Consider the following 7,682-nt stretch of genomic DNA (forward strand, 5'->3'; position numbering starts at 1 on the left):
TTTAAATATTTTTATTTTTTAAAGCTAATAGCAGTTACCCTTGCTGGACCTGTTTTGTCCCATGTCTCAAGATTGACTGTAAAATATAGTTACATTTTATGGCCTTTCCACAGAAGTGGCGCATTCATAATGAACTAAACAAACTCACAGTTGTATTGCAATATGCAATAAATGTAAATAAATCAATACAAATGCACCTTTGGTTTGGGGATAATGTGCTTTCCTAACCACGTGACCAGAAAGTGAGTGACCCCTACTGACCTCAATCCATACATCCTACAGCAGCACGGCCTCTCACCTAAAGACTTGTCCAAATGATGGTGCTGTGTGCCATCTAGAGGACCTAACAAGACAATAAATGACTACTGTTACTACTTTACTCAAATAAACACATATATACAAATAACTTAGGACATGACTCACATTTTTGGTCCAGAACAAGGTACATGTTGCTGCTATTTGTGATCTGGGATGTATCCAAAACTATTTCAGTGGGGACCAAAAGTCTGAGATCACACTGAATAGCCTATCTGTGATATCCCATCTAAACCTAGAAATAAAGACAAAATATGTTTTAGATTTTTAAGACATGAACTTCTGAAAAAAAAATGTTTATGATGTAAGTGGAATATGGTTATGACAATGCAATAGAAGCAGATTCACTTGTGGTATCAGACTTTTGGACCCCATGGTGTGCAAAATAAATACCTTAGTTTAGTGCATGTGTTTAATGTGTATAGTGTCAATACTCTTAAATCTGTATTTCCTTTTTGTTTGTAAGTCATTTTTATTTGTATTTTTTATTTTACATTTCTTATTTAATACAATGTATGTTATACTGTTTTAAGGTGTTTGTTTCTGACAGCGTGAGCACCATTAATTCTAAACATATTCATTTAATAGCTACTTTATACACTTATAAACTGCATGCATATTTAATTGTAATCAACAGCTGTTTGTTTGTGTTTACTTATTTGAAAAAGTAAAACTTTGACCATACCTACTTCTAATTCTGCATGGACATACAGTAGCTGACACAAAATAATTTTATTGACATGACATTTTTTTGGTGTAATGTGCTATATACTCCATCTAAACCCAACTAAAACATGTAACTCATTATTATTAAGGTTATTATGACTTCAAGGTCATCAAAACAGTATATACTTGTAGGCCTACTTCTATAAATTCATTTTTCATACAGCAAAGACAGTTTGCACCAATTGGTGCAAATGAGCTACTGTGCGGATTTCTACTTTAAAAAGCTGTGCGCCGCCCGGGAATCGAACTCGGGTCGCAAGAATGGGAATCTTGCATGATACCACTACACCAGCGGCGCCTGTGCTCAGCAGAGCAAAATCCCACCTTATGGAAATTACCTGAAATGTAATGAACCTATCATGGCAGACCCTTACCCCTTCGTAACATTATTTATGATACTTCTTCCATTTATATGAGGGAATATTTGACCCTGACATTCCCACAACCGGTAGATGGGAATCTGCGATATCGCTTTTGTGAATGACTCATTCTTTTGAGACAGATCTTTTCAATCGTGGATTGAACCGATTCACAAAACCAGTCTGGAACATTTGTTCACATGTATCGGGCTCTCGAATAAACAATTCACTGATCCATTACACCGAGAACCGTCACTTTCATGCACGTCCGGTGAGAAGTAAACGATATATTACTCATCCGTAATATATAAGTTGATTTTATTATAACTTTTTAGAGCGTGCCACGCTGGGATGTCAGCTGACGCGGTGAGGTAATGAAGAACTGAATCGCTTTTTTGAACCAGTTCTTTGAAACGAACTGTTCGAAAGAATCGATTCGCGGAAATGACTCGAACTTCTCCTCGCTAGCTGCCTGCCAGCTGACCGGGGCGCTACAGCGCTGCTCTCATCGACTCAACAAAATAATCAATGGCGCTGTCCACTCTTACACATCACCATTTCCCTTTACCGCTAAAATTCACTTCACAAATAAAAATTTTCGATGGGCCTCAAAATACAAATACATAAAACAAATCACAATGCAATTTCACTAATACATCAATCATGACCGCTGGTAACCCGAGCGTGATGTCACGCCAGCCGCCAACACGCGCCACCCGGCGTCAGCCAATGGGAGCGCGGAGAAACCAGCCATGACAACGCTTCCATCACTTCCGGGCTGAGAGCGACGGCCGGCGCGTGTCAGCGACCGCAATATACACCGACCCAGAAAAAATAACAATCATTGCTCTGTATTTGCCGCGTCTAGCTCTTCTGTAATACATTTTGACCATTTTGAATGAGATGTTGCGAGTCTGACTGAATCAGCGGCGTCAGCTTGGCAGAATAAGGTGAGTGTTTATGGTCTGTACGGCTCGTGTGGTGCAACGTTTATTTACATATGAATGACTCGCATGCATAGAGTAAAGCATCGTGCGTGTTATTACTCTGGTGTGAAGAGGGCTTGCATGCTCTGACACCTCTCAACCGGAGGAATGTAGGATATGGATAGCATCGCATTCTTCTTTCGATACTGATCATCTCTGAGGCCTCTTCTGTTCCCAGCCTGCAATGACTGACACACACACACACACACACACACACACACACACACACGTCTGGTCAGCTATTCTTGTGGGGACTCTCCATAGGCGTAATGGTTTTTATACTGTACAGACTGTATATTCTATTGCCCTACAGCAAACCTACCCCTCACTGGAAACTTTTTACATTTTTAGATTTTCAAAAAACTGAATTCTGTGTGATTTATAAGCTTTTGTACTTGTGGGGACCACAATTTAGGTCCCGACCGTGACACGAGTCCCCATGAGTCTGTGTGTATTCAGTCCCCACCAGGATATATAAACCAGTACACACTCACTCACTCACAATTATTTTGTGCTTTCAAGCCATGATCATACACCTGCATGCACTCTAAACACGTCTTTTTCACACAAACACGATCTCACATCAACAAGCATGACATTTTACACATTTCACACCCCATCAGCTTAGATTGTCTGTGTGATTTAAAGGCAGACGAGCATAATTTTTCATGAAGAAGATGTGCTGCTTAAACCAGGTCACAGATGAGTGTGCTGGTGGCATGGGACTGCAGTTTGTTGTGGGTGATTGGGAAGATAGTGGGTTGACCTGCTTTCAAATAATCCTGGTGGATTATGTGCTATCAGTTGAAGGCCAGCACTAAGAAGAAGTATCTGCAAATGCAGTGTGTTTGACTTGACTTGAACTTGTTTAAATAATGAGAAGGTTTTCTTTAATAAGGCTTTAGTGTGCTAGACTTATGTATTTACGTTAATAGGAGCACTAGATTAGAACATACATTTTACATTTTTCATCCATATCATATGCATATCCGTCATAAACACACCAATCATTGTTATTTCTTCAAGAGTAGCCTCCATATATTCTTGTAGGTACGTGAAATCTGTATTTTACTCAGTGTCAGCATGTTTAACTGTGTTCTTCTGTGTCTTGATATTCTAATCAAGTCCAGAACACACTGGTGCTTAATAATGGCTCACAATCCACGATATTGCCACAATTTAAAGGGATAATGACTACCCAAAAACACAATTAAATGCTAATGAATGATGTGAAAGAGTGAATGATGACAGCATTTGTGGGTGAATCATTCCGTTAAAGAAATGGTTCATCCACAAATATGAATTTTCTGTCATTTACTGATCCTCATGTTGTTTTGAACTCACAAGACTTTGGATAATTAAGATATTTTTTAAAAGAAGCACCGTAAAGCAAATCCATATGATTCGAGCAGTTTAATACAAGTCTTGGAAAGAGATACAGTTGCCTTGATAAACCGATTTAATTTAGGCTTTCTTATCTAAATGATGATGGACACGCATACATAGCACACATCGCATCTGATAAAGGCTTGTCTTTATAGATTTGTTTTACAATGCCTTTATAAATTTCTTGTTATAGAGAAAATATAAGAATTTAAAAATGTCTTAAGGGTTTGTAGCGACGAGGGTTTCAATTTTGGGTAAAATATCCCTTTAACGCTATAAATAGTCGAATGCAAGATGCCCCATCTTTAATAGAGCGATCAGTGCTGTGAGGCATATTTAATGACATTTATTTCAAAAACACATTACAAGCAGGGACAGATGCACCAAACATGATTACAAAGATTGTATTCTGGTTCATAGAGTGCACAGTGATGGTTTATACTGTACTGCCACTGGAAACGTGATTTCCACGCTTAAAATGCACCATAGATTGTGACAAAATTCTGTAGTATATCAAGTGTTCAGCAGTTCTTGAGTGAACTGATTTTATCCTTCCCTATGGGCTGGATTCCTCATGATTGTTGATTAATGTATCCTATTCTCACACCCTGAGCACGAGGTGATGGACCAGCTGAACGGGTCCGATCACACCCAGCCTCATCTAGTGGTGTATAGGGTTGTGATGGTGAGGAAATTTTCCCACCGGTTAATCGACGTGTGACAACACAGGTAATACCGGTATCACCGCGGGGGTGTTCCCTCTTTTCCTCGCTTTCCTTCACCTTTAAAGAGCTTGTAAAAGCGGCGTGCGCATTTTACTTTCATTTTCAAATAGCGGCAATTCGGAGTAAAGCAATTGTTCGTTTGAATTTTCCCTCTTTTCCTTGCTTTCCTTCACTTTTAAATAGCTTAAAAGCACCGTGCAAATTTTACTATACGAATTAGCGGCAGTTTGGCGTCAATTGCTTGAATGCAACAACAAAATACAACGTCAAACTCACTTTAGCCTATATATAAAACAGAAGTTTTATTAACAAAACAAATAAAAATACACCATGCTATAGGGCAGGCTATGCCTAATATAAAATAACAAATAGCTTACGTAAAGTTTACATGTACAAAACTGGAAACAAGTAAACGTGTATAATATATAACCAAATAAATAAGAAGCGTAGAATAAGAAACAAATGTTTAAAAAAACTTCCAAAATCACCTTAGATAAACGGCAAAAGTCAACAGGCTTTTCAAAATCCAAAATATTGCCAAATAGGTGCTTTTGCATCTTGTTTCGAAACTAAATAATCCGTGATCGTCTTGTCTGTCTCACTTCACTCTTCTTGTCAGTCAGCTGGACTCACTCTCCTCACTGGATAAATGAAATCTGATCTGTGTGATGAGACTGTCGTTCAACTGCATTGAGCAGCCGCATTCAGTTTTTAATTGTAGTGTCTGTTCTTTTACTGAACTAAATGATTTTAATTACTATAAAAAATCTAAACGACGGTGGGGGTCGGTGACGCGGTGGGCAAGTGACATAACCGGTGTTGCGGCTTAACTCCGGTATCACCGTCAGCACCGTCTATCGCGGCAAGCCTGTATAATAGGGATTATGGGTAGTGAACGATCGGGCTCTGATTAGAAATCCTGGTAGGTGTGTCTGGAAGCCTGTTCCTTCACTTCTGCAACCGCTGTCTGTGTTTTTGTGTGGGGGAGTTTGATCACAAGAGGAAAAGGGAAGAGAACACTTTCCAAAATCGTTTTGTTTTCAGTTTAAGCCTCTGTTGTTAGTGGTTACTCAACCCAAACCCCTTTACCGGTTCCTCCTCTCTTAAGATTTGTGACATTTGTCCTTTAGTGTACTCCGGTATTCACACACAAACCATGTTGGTTCTTGTCCGTGCAAAACTCGACATAACAATGCTAGGGTGTTGAGTGGTCACCAGGGTGTTGCTGTTTTCTTGCTAAGGTGTTCAGAGAGGTTATTTGCACTCTGCTATGCAGTTTCTAGCGTGTTCTGGCTGGTTGATTTTTCTCGGTCCTTCAGTGTAAGTCAGTGGGATTTTTTTTTCACCCGTTCAATCATCAGGGAATGTGCTATCTGTTATTGCTGCTCCATACTCAACCCTCTCACAAGGCTTGAGGGCAACGACTTTACCATATAATGTTTATCACAGCAGCATTCTGCTTGCAATCCACTATCCACAAGTAGTTCAAGAAGTCTATTTTGAAGGGTTCATGTCGCAATATTAGAATTTCAGTAAGGGTCTTACAGAGATAGTTCACCCCAAAAAAATTTACTCATGACTTTTCTTCTGTAGAACATAAAAAAAAAAATAAAAAAAAAAGCTTTTTGTTTTTGTCCGTACAATGGAAGTCAGTGGGCTCCAATGTAGGTTCCCAACATTCTTCAAAATATATTTTGTGTAAATTTTTCAAATACGTCTTTGGTGAATCTTGAGTAAATGTTCTGTAAGTTCTGTAAAATATTTGTGTAATCATTTCAGAGTTTCATTTGTTATCATTAAATTGTATTACATATCATATATTGGCATTTTATAGGCCACCATGCTCTCTAGATATGCATATAGTGACCACAACTTCTGACCGCCTCCGAACCTCTGTTGTGATGGAGTCCACGAGTAAAGCTCCAAGGAGAGAACACATTTCTGCTGGGTAGATGATATTTGAGAATGTCTCTATCCTGGGTTGTCTTTTTGACCTTGCTCTGAAGTATCAAACCCAAAAAAAGAAGTCAGCAGCTTGTATTTTTCCCAGCAAGAAAATTAGCTTTTTCCGTTTTTGTTTTCTGTTGTACAAGAGTGTTGTGTTGACCTCTGGCTGTAAAACATGCATCTTCACGGAGGGTTTTAGTTTTTTTTTGTGCTTGGGAATAATTGACATATTTCGAATGTAATTTTTAAGTTCAACACTGCTTATTCTATCATATAGGCCGCTGGTTTTTCAGGTCGATCTTTATTTTGGGATTTACGAAATTGGCCAAATATCTCGGTTTGTATTTCATGTTCTGGATATGCTCGTCCACCCCCCATCTCTTCCCCTCAGCACACACATGCGTTCATAAACACATCGTTCAGAACACTGTTTTAGTGTGAGCTTCATCCCTCCAGAGCGACAAAGCCTGTCTTGTTTGTCGTCTGAGCTCATGGTGTTCACAGTCAGCCAGCTGCACAATGATCCTGTCAGAGCCGTGACATAGTGGTTAACACACATGCTAATACAAGTAGCCTAAGTTTGAGTCCAGATAGCATCATTTCCTAAACCTACCAGCCTGCATTATTTCAACAGCAACAAATTACTGGTAAAAACCGACATTACCCATGATTCTGCAAAGGAATTCCACCAATGTGGGAACTGAAAAGAGTCACACCAAAATAACTCTTTAGCGCCTGCTCACTCTCATGATGCACTGTGAATGGCGTAATATAGTCAGTCTTCCTATGCTTTGAATCTACCTAAATATATGAAGAGTTCATTTGCAAAAACCGATAACTCCATTTATTTATTTTTTTTCCAGAAATCACGTTTTTTTTATTGCGCATTCCAAGTAATATCAATCAAACTGCAGTTGGGTTGTTTTGGTTAAGTAATAATAACTTAAACAAATACAGGCAATTTACAAAATTAAAGTTCATTGAAAGTATGTTTTTTTTTTTTTACATATTAAAAGTTTGTTTTATAGCAAAAGCAGATAACTCCAACAGTCGTTTTTTTTTGGCAAAAGCAGATAACTGTTATAGTTTTTAAAAAACACTTTTTTTATCTTTGTAATCTCCTCAGATGACAATGACAAATGTTGTTGTTGGGATCATAAACTGTATGAATGTGATTACACGCAATACAGCTTTGAGCTTTTCCCTCACCATTGTAACGCGCTGCTTTTGCAAGGTTC

At 38.6% G+C, this 7,682-nt stretch overlaps 1 protein-coding gene and 1 non-coding gene across 2 annotated transcripts in view; one reads left to right on the top strand and one right to left on the bottom strand.

Moving 5' to 3' along the window:
* Positions 1–1,268: 1,268 nt before the first annotated feature.
* trnag-ccc (transfer RNA glycine (anticodon CCC)) lies at positions 1,269–1,339 on the bottom strand. The gene has a single exon. It is a non-coding gene; the product is annotated as a tRNA-Gly (tRNA).
* An 820-nt stretch (positions 1,340–2,159) lies between these two features.
* Positions 2,160–7,682, top strand: part of LOC107552494 (long-chain-fatty-acid--CoA ligase 3-like) — a 23,672-nt gene continuing 18,149 nt past the window's right edge. The window contains exon 1 of the mRNA XM_016234393.1: positions 2,160–2,350. The gene's annotated coding sequence lies outside the window, so the exon portion shown is untranslated. The remainder of the gene's footprint in view (positions 2,351–7,682) is intronic.

The sequence above is a fragment of the Sinocyclocheilus grahami genome, unplaced genomic scaffold (genome assembly GCF_001515645.1).
Source record: "Sinocyclocheilus grahami isolate Dianchi unplaced genomic scaffold, SAMN03320097.WGS_v1.1 scaffold451.1, whole genome shotgun sequence".
Lineage (NCBI taxonomy): Eukaryota > Metazoa > Chordata > Actinopteri > Cypriniformes > Cyprinidae > Sinocyclocheilus > Sinocyclocheilus grahami.